Here is a 12,875-nt window from a genome sequence, read left to right as displayed (position 1 = left end):
CTTAAAAATTCACTGTCACACACAGCAGTAGTACCTTTAACCCATAAAGACCCAGTGCTACTTTTGTGGCAGTTCTTTATATTTAACCTTTCTTAATTGATTTATTACCATTTATTGTAATATTATCGTCTTTATTTTGCATTTTTTCAGTGAAAACCAGGTATTTTCCTACATTTAATTTATGAATAATGTAGATGTTTATAAAAGCTCAGAGGAAAGTTGAGGGTTATTATATCAGAAACAGAAAAAACTGAAGAAAAAGCGACTCTTTCAGCAAAATATCATGAACTGAACATATAAACAAGTGTCTCCATCCACTGTTATTTATCAAACTCCATGGGTTTTACTGGTGAATCAGTGTTGTAGAAGATGACAGTGTCTGTGTTCCAGATGGAGCCTCTGAACGTCCAAGTGGGTCATATCTGATGACCATGAAAAGATGACAAACTGAACTTTACACCAATTATTTACATGTATTAATATGATTAGTGGATCAACTGTTATTAAACAAATGAGATCAGATGCTTTTGGTGGATATTCAGGTCTTAATGAGCTAAATGTCATTTAAGGATTAAAAAAAACATGCTCATGAATTTTTACTGGGTTATGAGAGCTGCAGGTATTCTGTTTCTTCAGTCTGTCTCAGCACATGTTCCATGGCTGCAAATACTATGAGAATGTGAACATATTCACCCCAGATCACCTCCAAATGCACCCGCAGTGACTGGTGTTTACAACGGCCCTTAAAACTGTCCACTAGTGATGGATGCATGTTAACGTCAGATGTGAAAAGGGCCAGGGATTGGCTGAGAGTGTCTAAGACTGTGCTTCTACAGTGCCAAGGGGAAGGACTATTGGTAAGGGTCGGCTGAAATGTGAAATATGACTGAAGTAAAAAAAACAAAAACAACCAAATAGGATTGCAGAATGACCTCATGCTACTCTTTAGTAAAATAACATGCAGATATAAGAGCTGTACACTGGGATCATCATGTGTAAAGGGACTGAGAACCAGATATAGCAGCTACAAACTGTAAAAAATACATCAGTTTCACTCTGTATTCAGACTATGTTCAATTTTAAAAAATCGACACTGTCCAAAACAGTTATTTTTCAGAAAACTGGAAAAACTATGTATATTCTAAATCAATCAACCAATCAAAGTTTATTTATACAGCACTTTACAACAACACAAAGAAGACCAAAGTGCTTTACGCAAAAAAAAAAGATCACATTATAAGATAACAACAGCTTAATCAAATACTATAAAAGTGTACTAAACAATAAGACACACGTTGAGGGTTAAAAGCCAGTCTGAACAAGTGTGTCTTTAACCTGGACTTAAACAGGGACAGGTCAGTGAGGACTTGCAAGTCAGGGGGCAGTGAGTTCCAGTTTTGGAGCAGAGACAGCAAAGGAACAATCCCCCCACTGTTTATATCAGGACCTGAGGACATTCAGAACCATCTGAGTGGATGATCAGAGGGCTCTGCTGGGGCGGTGAACTGTTAAAATCTCAGACAAATAGGATAAATAACTGAATGGAGGTAAGAGATGTAGTCACAAGCTGTTTTCAACATTTTTCATTGGTTAGATATTTCTAAAATCATCAAGGCAATGTGAAGACTGACCAATAGAATTTTTTTATGACAAACAAAAAGACCAAAAATGGATTTATGAGGTTTCCACCCGACAGCAACAATACGCAAGGTTTGCACATGTTTGTGGTGATTCGTGGAGTATAGTTGGAGTCTGTACTAGCTGACCTAACAGTAGCTCGTACTGATTGATTGGAGCAGTGGTGTCAAACATGTGGTCCGTGGACCCAAACCAGCCCTCCAAAGGGTACAGTCTGGTCCACAGAGTGAATTTGCAAAATACTAACATTACATACAAGTAGGGATGGGAATCGATAAGAATTTAACGATTCTGATTCCATTATCGATATTGCTTATCGATCCGATTCCTTATGGATTCTCTTATCGATTCTCATTAGGTGAGGGAATAAAAGAGTACAAATGGGTGTGTTTGCATTAACTGTTTTTTATATTTCCATCTCTGCACAGAAAATATAACATATACAGTATGCATAAATAATAACAATAGATGATGCCGGGCCTGGTTTGGGGGGTGGGGGGGGGGGGTGTACAATGAAAGTGAAACTAAAGACGCTTTACTAATTCTTCTATTGCCACATTTCCACTATGTGGAACCAGTTCAACTCTGCCCGTCTCCCGTTGTTGTGCACTTCATTTCCTTTTCCCTACCTTCGGAAACTTGTATTTGAGGGGGTACGATGTTTGTTGCCCACACCGGAACTGGAACTGGGCCCAGCGTTTACTCTGCCGCTACATTCACAAGTGTTGCTAAGTAGAGTATCAAATACGTGACATTCCTGTAAATGAATCACATGCTGTGGACAAATGTTTGAGCATATTGGAGGGATTCCACCCTTTTGAAGAAATGGAAGCTTTGGCAGTGTTCCAGTGGACCTGGTGTCGTCTTTTTAGACCGTTTCTGCCTCAATGCCATGTTGGCTACGTTCTGACCAAAACAATGCAGCATACGTGTGACGTCATTGCAAATGCGCAATGAAGGTGGACTCGATAAGCAGAATTGTTAAGCATGGAGGCAAACAATTCCAAGGAATAGAGCTACTGGGATCCAGTTCTCAAAAAAGAACCGGTTCTCGATTCCCATCCCTACATATAAGACACTGATAGACAAAGGTGTCAGTGAATCCAGATCACTTGTGTTGATCATAAAGTTAATTGCTATATTTTTCAGTTCCAGGTGCCTGTTACTAAATGCAGACTGATCTCATGAAATTGCGTTGTATGTCACGCCAGTTCTGATTGCATTTGCTGTGCTATACGTACACACTTTCATCCTTTTGCATGTTATTCAACACCATTTGATCACGTGTCAGTGTATGCCAAGATTTCTGGTTTACATACCCGTAACCCCTAACCCTAACCTTAATTGCTAATCGTGTGGTATTTGATGCGACATGAACAAAAACATGGAAAGCTTATAATGTGTCAATTAAAAGTGGCGTGTTATCTGTACGCAATTCATGACATCACATTGATTAAATGTATGCCTTTGTAGAGCCACTGTGATCTATAAACTGTAATGCACATGATAAGTTAAGACCTTGTATTGTTCAAATTGCATTTTCTTAAGAAATTTCAGGTTGTTCATGGAAGTTCAGGTTAAAAACTTTTTTTGTGAAAAGATAGTTTCTAAATGTTACCTTTTTTGCACTGTAATTTTACTTATTTTGCACTAAAACAAAGATCAAATTTTGTTATGCTATTATTTTCCTGGTCATCTATACTTTTGTGATTTTTTTTTCTAGTCTTCCACAGTTGTAACACTGTCTACTCAGATTTCTGTTTATGTGACTGAGGCGGCTCTGAAACATGTTCATTTAAGCTGAACACCCATGACCTCTGACCCCTCCGACGGCACCAACAGCCACGAACAACCTGAAAAATAAGTGGAATTTTAACAAGATTATGCCCGTTGGTGCATTTGTAGGTTTACTGTGATCTGTAAGTTGTGTAAATGATAAGCTCAGGTATAATATTCTTCAAATTGTACTTTTATTTTTTGTACTAAAACATTTTATTATTATGTCATTATTTTACTGGTCCAGCCCACTTTAGAGGAAACTGTATGTGTCCCCTGAACTAAATTGAATTTGACATCCATGGAGTGGCACTAAAAAAACTTTGGTGCGAAAATGAAGACTTTCACAGAAAACACATATGCATATAAATGTGTGTACAGGCTGCTATCATGGCTGTGCACATGTTGAGTCAGTGCAATGATGTGAATGTACTGGTAGAGACAACATTAATGACGCAAGCTCAGCAGACAGACAAACAATAAAATGTATGCACAGCTGACTGAAATGATGCTTCTCAGGAAAATCTCAGCCTCTGTGATGTCATTTTACCACAGACCACTTCCTGTTCAGCTCCTCAAATCTTCTCATATCCTCAGAGCCTCAGGCCTGATTGGCTTCAACAGGAAGTCCCATGGGACACAAGAATAATCCAAGAGGCCTGAAACAAAAACAGGTCTGTGTGGAGACGCCAAAGCAAGTCACGACCTTTCAAATGCTTCCATGTTAGATCTTTGTGGTGGTTCTCTGCATGGGCAGTCCAGCACATTCAAACAGCCCCGCGACCTCTGACCCTTCCTGCAGAAAAGGAAAACATGACTCCTCTGGTGCTGTGGATAAGAAGAACTTGAACATCCTCACTACACAGCTGGGTGGCAATGGGTGAAGCAGCACACACATCAGGAAGAGGAAATATTTGTTTCCTCACGTTATCACACTGAAATTCCTGGGTACGTGAAAATATCGGCAAGATTTATCAAAATATGTGATCCAGAAAACTATTATGTATAAATGTAACATATTTTCCTTAAAATTTCTTTGATAAATAGCTAGTTAAAGTATTTAAAATGGAAACACCTAATTTTCTATAGCTCCTTTATTTATATACATAAAAGGTAATAGTATTTTTACCTTTCATGTTTGTACATATTATCGTTTTCATTAAAATGCAACAAATTTAACATATTAATTCTGTACATAAAATATAAGAAGGTAAATAGAAAACACATACTATGGACCTAACATGTGACTCACTCTACACAGTTTGACCAGATAGATTTATTCGTGTTGAGTCTGTTGGAAAGTCTAACTCTCTGGTCTGTGTCAGACTTTTCTTTTTTCACTTTTCATACAACATTCAAACAATGTCCAATGTGACAGAAGTGGAGCCTCTTTTAGATATAGTCTCATCTGATCAGAGTCTTCACCTATTTAGAATTATCTAGACCTGGCCCTGGTTTTCCCTTTTGAATAACACTTAGAAAAGCTAATGTTAACTTAGCCTAATATCTATTCTGTACTTGCTAATTTAACTAAAACAGAGGGAGAGGTCACTTCTCTAACTCCCACTAAAAATTTATTCTGAAAAGCCAAAAAACTTGTAGGTTTAAAAAATAATGAATAAGTAAATGTTCCCTCCGTCACTTCTGACTGGATAATAACTATAATAAAAATTATTATATAGCACTTTTTAAAACCGTAGTTTACAAAGTGCTGTGACAGCAAATGGTTCAATCAGAGCAGTAATACTTAACCAGCAGCAAGTAAAAATAACAGGTAAATATACAATACTTATTCAAAACTAGCACGTTGACCCGTGGAGATCCACAGGTTCTTGACGTGGTAGTTTTTATGCTGTTGTGTATTCATGCATGCTGTACCACATTTGTCCAGCAGTCACCGCCAAAGTGTTCTGGCCATAGTAACGTGATTGTAAGGCTATTGTATTCCAAAATTACTAATATCTGCCAAAATATTGGTCCTATCAGCTTGCCGATTTCGCTAGTCTCTTCCTTGACCAAAAATACATAAGTATGCCAAACTGCAGCCGTCTGGATTTGGTGTGAATCCCAGAAACACACGCACGCATGCACGCGCATAGATGCCACTTAGCTTTTATAATATACAGTACAGGCCAAAAAGTTTGGACACACCTTCTCATTCTTTCGCATTTTCTTTATTTTCATGACTATTTTCATTGTAGAGCCTCACTGAGGGCATCAAAACTATGAATGAACACATGTGGAATTATGTACTTACCAAAAAAGTGTGAAATAACTGAAAACATCTCTTATATTCTAGTTTCTTCAAAGTAGCCACCCTTTACTCTGATGACTGCCTTGCACACCCTTGGCATTCTCTTGATGAGCTTCCAGAGGTAGTCACCTGAAATGGTTTCCACTTCATAGGTGTGCCTCATCAGGGTTACTTCGTGGAATTTCTTGCCTTATTGATGGGGTTGGGACCATCAGTTGTGTTGTGCAGAAGTCAGGTTGATGCACAGCTGACAGCCCTACTGGACAACTGTTAGAATACATATTATGGCAAGAACCAATCAGCTAAGTAAAGAGAAACGAGTGGCCATCATTACTTTAAGAAATGAAGGTCAGTCAGTCCGGAAAATTGCAAAAACTTTGAATGTGTCCCCAAGTGCAGTCGCAAAAACCATCAAGCGCTCCAACGAAACTGGCTCACATGAGGACCGCCCCAGGAAAGGAAGACCAAGAGTCACCTCTGATGCTGAAGATAAGTTCATGCGAGTCACCAGCCTCAGAAATCGTAAATTAACAGCAGCTCAGATTAGAGACCAGATGAATACCACACAGAGCTCTAGCAGCAGACACATCTCTACAACAACTGTTAAGAGGAGACTGCGTGAATCAGGCCTTCATGGTCAAATAGCGGCTAGGAAACCACTGCTAAGGAGAGGCAACAAACAGAAGAGATTTATTTGGGCCAAGAAACCCAAGGAATGGACATTAGACCAGTGGAAATCTGTGCTTTGGTCTGATGAGTCCAAATTTCAGATCTTTGGATCCAACCGCCATGTCTTTGTGCGACGCAGAAAAGGTGAACGGATGGATGCTACATGCCTGGTTCCCACCGTGAAGCATGGAGGAGGAGGTGTGATGGTGTGGGGGTGCTTTGCTGGTGACACTGTTGGGGATTTATTCAAGATTAAAGGCAACCTGAAGCAGCATGGCTACCACAGCATCCTGAAGTGACATGCCATTCCATCCGGTTTGCGTTTAGTTGGACCATCATTTATTTTTCAACCAGGACAATGACCCCAACACACCTCCAGGCTGTGTGAGGGATATCTGACCAAGAAGGAGAGTGATGGAGTGCTGCGCCAGATGACCTGGCCTCCACAGTCACCAGACTTGAACCCAATCGAGATGGTTTGGGGTGAGCTGGACCGCAGAGTGAAGGCAAAAGGGCCAACAAGTGCTAAGCATCTCTGGGAACTTCTTCAGACTGTTAGGAAACCATTTCAGGTGACTACCTCTTGAAGCTCATCAAGAGAATGCCAAGAGTGTGCAAAACAGTCATCAGAGCTAAGGGTGGCTACTTTGAAGAAACTAGAATATAAGAGATGTTTTCAGTTATTTCACACTTTTTTGTTAAGTACATAATTCCACATGTGTTCATTCATAGTTTTGATGCCTTCAGTGAGGATCTACAATGAAAATAGTCATGAAAATAAAGAAAATGCAAAGAATGAGAAGGTGTGTCCAAACTTTGGCCTGTACTGTAGATAGTTTAAAGAAATAGAGTAAAACAAAAATCAGTAGTATCAATACACAATCCCAATAAGGGATCATCATAAAAACAGTATAGCTGGTTAAACAATAATAAAAGGAGGAAGGGAGCTAAAAAAAAAACATAAAGTGATAGAAGGAACAAAGAGGAAGACTGAAGAAATTAAAATACATAAATCATATAATAAATAGGATAATAAATATGATAATAAGTAAATAAAGCTGTGGCTAACTCACTAGCTAACATTAGCTGATATGACATAGTTTGAGCATAGATTACCACTGCCTAAAATGGAAAAAACTCCTAATTTATCAATCTATTTCGTAACTAGTATACCTGGAAATATATATGTTTAAATCGTACACACTACTGTAACACTTGGAAGTTTAGGCGTTACCCAAAAATTAGGAGGTCGTGGATGAAAAAGCAAGAATCAGAGGGGGAATAACTCCACAGGAAGAAAACTTTATTAGCGGTCCACCGCTCTCACTTCACTTGAACCGAACCCCTCAATTTTTCTCTACACCGTATTCCTCCACCTATCCATTACAATAGTCCCAATAACAGAAACCATACAGACCCGGTTAAATTCTACAAATAAAATTAACAAAGCAAAAATAAATCATCTTACACACTTCCCTCTCTTTAAATGAAATGTCCTCATTTCCAATACAGTGGAACCTCAGAAAAAAAAAAAAATCCTCATCTTACACTACCATAAATTACTGCAAATACTTGTCATATTCTTACACATGGTTTCATGCAAGTTTCCTTCCCGCATCCATGCCGTGCTGTGATACAACAAACTAAAGAATACAGCATAACCTGAGACAATAGACCTTTTTCACATGAGTTGTATCTTCATATTAGAAGTCCCTTATCTGCTTGTTTTGTAGCTATCTGCTGGTGATGGATAAAGTCAAACATTCATCCTGGTGTACTTAGATGAGTGGAGATTGGAGTGAGTAGTCGTGACCGTCAAGGTGCCCGTCAGCACTTTTGTCGATCTACTTTACATGTAATGTGCTGTGGATGCAAGATGGGATGTTGTGTAATGATGCTCTCTGTGGAAATCAGCACCGGTGACACTACACCACCTCATATATGCATTCAGTCTGTATAATGTCTACATGCACAACAGCCTCTCTGCTTGTGAGCTACAAGGGTAAAATGTTAAACAGTTTTTTTCTTTGAAGCAGAAGCAGTGTGTCTTCACAGCCCTGCTGATTTCCTGCTTCCCATTAGCATGTTTCAGATGTCCTGAACAAGCAAATAAATCATACACTGATAGATTATAAGATAACATTTATGCAGAGGGGGGAAAAAAAGACATGAGTGGTGAGGACACTGTTCCCTAAGTGACTCCCACGCTCTGACAGAATGCCTGTGAGGTTTAATGATGGGGCACAAAACAGGGCAGGGTCATACTCACCAGGGTCCCACTACAAAGCTAAATAAACCTTTTCTGAAATCTGATGTGGAAAATCAAATGATAAAAGGATGTCCCACGGAAATACAAAGAACACTGACTGTTTATCTGTCTTATGATGACTGCACGTTTTCTACTCTTTGAGAAAGCACAGTCCACCATGCTCATCACTGACAGACGGACACGTGAGTTTATCTTTGTCAGTGGGAGCATTTAGAATATTTCTACATTAAAATATAGAAAAATGAGGACCTGTGTTATTGACACATTAACCCATAAACACCCGGTGCTATTTTTGTGGCAGTTCCCAAGTCTTTTTTTTCTCTATTTTGAACTTTTCTTAAGTGATTTATCGCCATTTATTCTAGTGTTATGCTCATGTATATATATTTGTATTTGCATTTTTAAGTGAAACTTTATCTAATTTGCTGATCATGTAGATGTCCATAAAAGCTCAAATTAAAGTTAAGGGTTATTATATTAGTGTTATTTGACTGTTAGTTTATTTACATTGTGGTGTTTTTTTTTTTTTTTTTAAATCAATAAAATTTCTGTAAAAGCCTGTGAGGCAACTTTGTTGCGATATTGGGCTCTATAAATAAATTTAATTCAATTGAATTATATCAAAAAACAGAGGAAAACTGAAGAAAAAGTGTCTTTTCAGTAAAATCTATCATTAACTGAACATAAAGAGTCTCCATCCACTGTCATTGATCCAACTTCATGGGTTTTACTGGTGATTCAATGTTATAGAAGATGACGGTGTTTCCATGGTAACTACAGAGCCTCTAAACATCCAAATGGGTCATATCTGATAACCATGAAAAGATGACAAACTGTATTTACACCAATTATTTGTATGTATTGATAGGTTTAGTGGATCAACAGTTATTTAATTTTTTATATCAGTAAATAACTTTGGTCACCAGTGGATATTTGGGTCTTTATGGGTTAAGGTATAAATTACAAGTGTCACAGAATTATTCTTAACATATTCTTAACATACAGAAGTATCTTTGAAATGATTTCTATGCCATTTTCATAGACACTAAGCCTGTAAAGAGCTACTGTACTGAAATCCATTAATATTGTCTTAGGGTGAACTGATGAACCACTAAGCTGATCCATGTGGGGATATAAAGTAAATAACTCTTCATTTAACAAGTAAACTCATCTAATGGTAGGTTAGCATCTAATATTACAGTAGTTTGTATTTAACCCTTTCATGCATAGTGGTCACTACAGTGGACAGTTATTCTACAGCTGTTCTCTTGTATTTTCATGGGTTTTGCTGTTTTAGTTTCATATCAGCCAAAACAGTGAACGCTTATGCATCATCCCATACACTGACATTGATAACGTTACTGTAGCTTCGCTGTTCTTGATAAACGTGATCTAACATGTTTGAGTGTAAATCAATTCCTTGTTATTGTTATTAGACTGTAATCAACAACAAAAGTTTTTTTTTTTTTTTTGCATATTATCTCCATGAAATGAGTAATGACTAGTATTAGAGTATGTTAAAACGTAAGAAAACATCAAATTAGCAGCATTAAAATGTTTGTATTTCATAGTTTTCACACAGTATATTTGTAAATATATATTTCTTTGCTTCCTCAAAAATTAAACACATGGTGTCCAGCTTAGTGGACATTTTTTTCAACTCCATGAAAAATAGCTGCATAAAAAAAAATTATTCGCATTGTTTTTGTTTTTTGTTTTTTTTTTATGCCTAAAGAGGAATAAAATCACTCAAGAAAAAAATCTAAATTAAGGTTCTCATAATTCAGCATGAAAGGGTTGAAGCACAATGCAAATAATATTTGAATACAGTTCCATTTCAGCAGTTTCCACGGTCCCACGCTACTTCAAACAACTGAGTAACAACAACATCAAACATCTGGTATTGTTTTCACTGAGAACCCCCTGACAGTTCATATTTTGATGCTATATGTTGTATTAGTTTTTCTCATAGTCACTATAAATAGGTGCATTTTCATAAGATGTCAAGTGAATTGGAAGCCAAGAAACAAAAAGACAATGATGTGTGTTTCCGTAGCCTGGTTTGGAGTGTATGACCCAGGCTGAGTTAGTCACCACTAAATGAAACTGTCAGTCACATTAAACACAGAAGAGGTGGAGTGTTCTGGAGTTTTCCATCTAAAGGGGTTGTGAGGCCTTTCACAGATGACACACATGGGCTTAACTGGTAGAGCGGGTCGTCCCATGACTGGAGTGTCGGCGGTTTGAATCCTGCCTCTGACTGTCCACATGTAGAAGCATCCTTGGGCAAGATACTGAACCCCAAATTGCTCCCAGTAGGACCTGGCAGTGCCTTGCATGGTGGCATCTGCCCACTGGTGTATGAGTGTGTGCGTGGATGGGTAAATGTGAGGGTTTGTAAAGCACTTTGGACACCATAAAAGTCTGGAAAAGTGCAATATAAGTATTTAACTTTCACACAGACTTTAACAGAATATGTAGGATGCAGTAAACATCTGATCAGCTCAGCTGAGTTAAATGTTCACCATGTCAAAATTAACTTGAAAGGGTGTTTTTCATTTCCTATGTGTGCATTTACTCTTGGTTGAAAAATGGGGAAAAAACACCACCTTGAATGGGGGATTTTTTTTCTTTTCTTTTCTTTTTTTTTTTGCAAATTCAGGATTTTTTCTCTGTTTCCATAAACATTTTCCAACAGGGAAAATTCAAAATACGTCATACCCACAGTTATGGAAATACACCTGTTGTTCATGCTAACAGTATTATTTTTCCTCAGGTTGTAGCAAGAAAAAAAATTGCTGGCAGGTATCGTTCTGCAAAGCTCAAAACAGTAAATGGGATGTTTTTGGTAACAGAAAATCAAAAATTGTGTAACTTACAGTGCCCAGGACTTCATTAGCTAAAGGCATGTCATTTGTAGACATCTTCCTGAGTTTAAGTCCACAGTCCGCTTTGAAAACCCCTTAAATATCTCTGTCCACACTCTAACTTCATTCATCTACACCTGCTTCCACTGTCAGTAAAACCACTTAAACTGTGTTTTGAGATTGAAAACTTTACAGAAGCCTGTAGTTTCAGATCCTTAATACTCCAGTGGTCTCACAGGGAGGTCTTTAGGGTTTCTTTGGCAGTAATTGGTAAAGTCTGGGCAGCAGCCCCCTGGTGGGCTCTGGAGGTACTGCAGAAGAGTTGCAATAAGTCAGTAAATACAAGAAATATATATTCAGTTTTTGCTTTTTAAATTGGGTTTGAAACTAGCATAAGCATTTTTTTTTTTTTAACTCTACGACTTTATTACTGGGGAATCACAATTGTTGAATTATTAAAAAAAATATGCAAATGTTGTCATAATTCAGTGTTCCATTCATGTTTATATTGGGTTTGACACTGAATCTATAGAGTATGCATTAACATTTAACTCTCTATCGTCAAACAGACTTCTTCAGTATTTGTACTTAATCTGTTAAATGTCCCTTTTTACAAATTGTGACACTAATATGAACTGATATTAATTATAACACTTGATAAAACTGCAGCTAGCTACATCAGTAAAGTCAGTTTACTAGAGTCTCATGTGATTCACTGAACTTTAGAAGAACACATTGAAATGACCCTTAATGTTGATGTAACCTATGTGCGTCTCTGAGTAAATGTCATCGCCTTCCAGTAGCTGTGACCAGTGCATCCATCCTGTACCTACTGTGACCTTCTGTTGATCTAATCTCCATCTGTCTTTGGGGTCATATTTCTATTTCATCATAACTTCAGCTCCACTCAGATTGGGTCTGTCATTACCCCCCCTACACACACACACACACACACACACACACACACACACACACACACACACACACACACAAATCTCCTCTTCTCTCTTCCTTTTACCAAAAGAGGGAGCCATGATCCACATCTTCATAATCACAGCTCTTCTACATTCTCTACATAGTGTTTCCTCAGTCATGTGCAGATCAGGCCAGAGTGGTGCATTAAGGACCCTCCCTCAGCCAAAATGCAAACAGATACTTTCCCACCAGTCTTAAGTACTTTTCATGTGCACAGCCTGCCCCACTTCTTCTTCTTAACCCTCTTCACATTTTCAGAGCATGTAAGTTTATCCTTTCTCCTTCCCCTTCCACTTCAGATATCATAAGTGTGAGCAGTAGTGGGAGACTTTAGAATAGAATAGAATAGAATAGAATAGAATTTACTGTCATTACACCAGTTGTGCAACAAAATTGCAGGTGGTCTCTGCCAGCGACAGTGCACTTA

The 12,875-nt window shown here is 38.0% G+C and overlaps 1 protein-coding gene across 2 annotated transcripts in view; it reads left to right on the top strand.

The window, feature by feature from the left end:
- The window catches only part of nt5c1aa (5'-nucleotidase, cytosolic IAa), a 40,173-nt gene that overhangs the window by 17,143 nt on the left and 10,155 nt on the right, over positions 1-12,875 (top strand). The window lies entirely within an intron of this gene.

The sequence above is a fragment of the Sphaeramia orbicularis genome, chromosome 11 (genome assembly GCF_902148855.1).
Source record: "Sphaeramia orbicularis chromosome 11, fSphaOr1.1, whole genome shotgun sequence".
Lineage (NCBI taxonomy): Eukaryota > Metazoa > Chordata > Actinopteri > Kurtiformes > Apogonidae > Sphaeramia > Sphaeramia orbicularis.
This window is presented reverse-complemented; position numbering and strand designations above follow the sequence as displayed.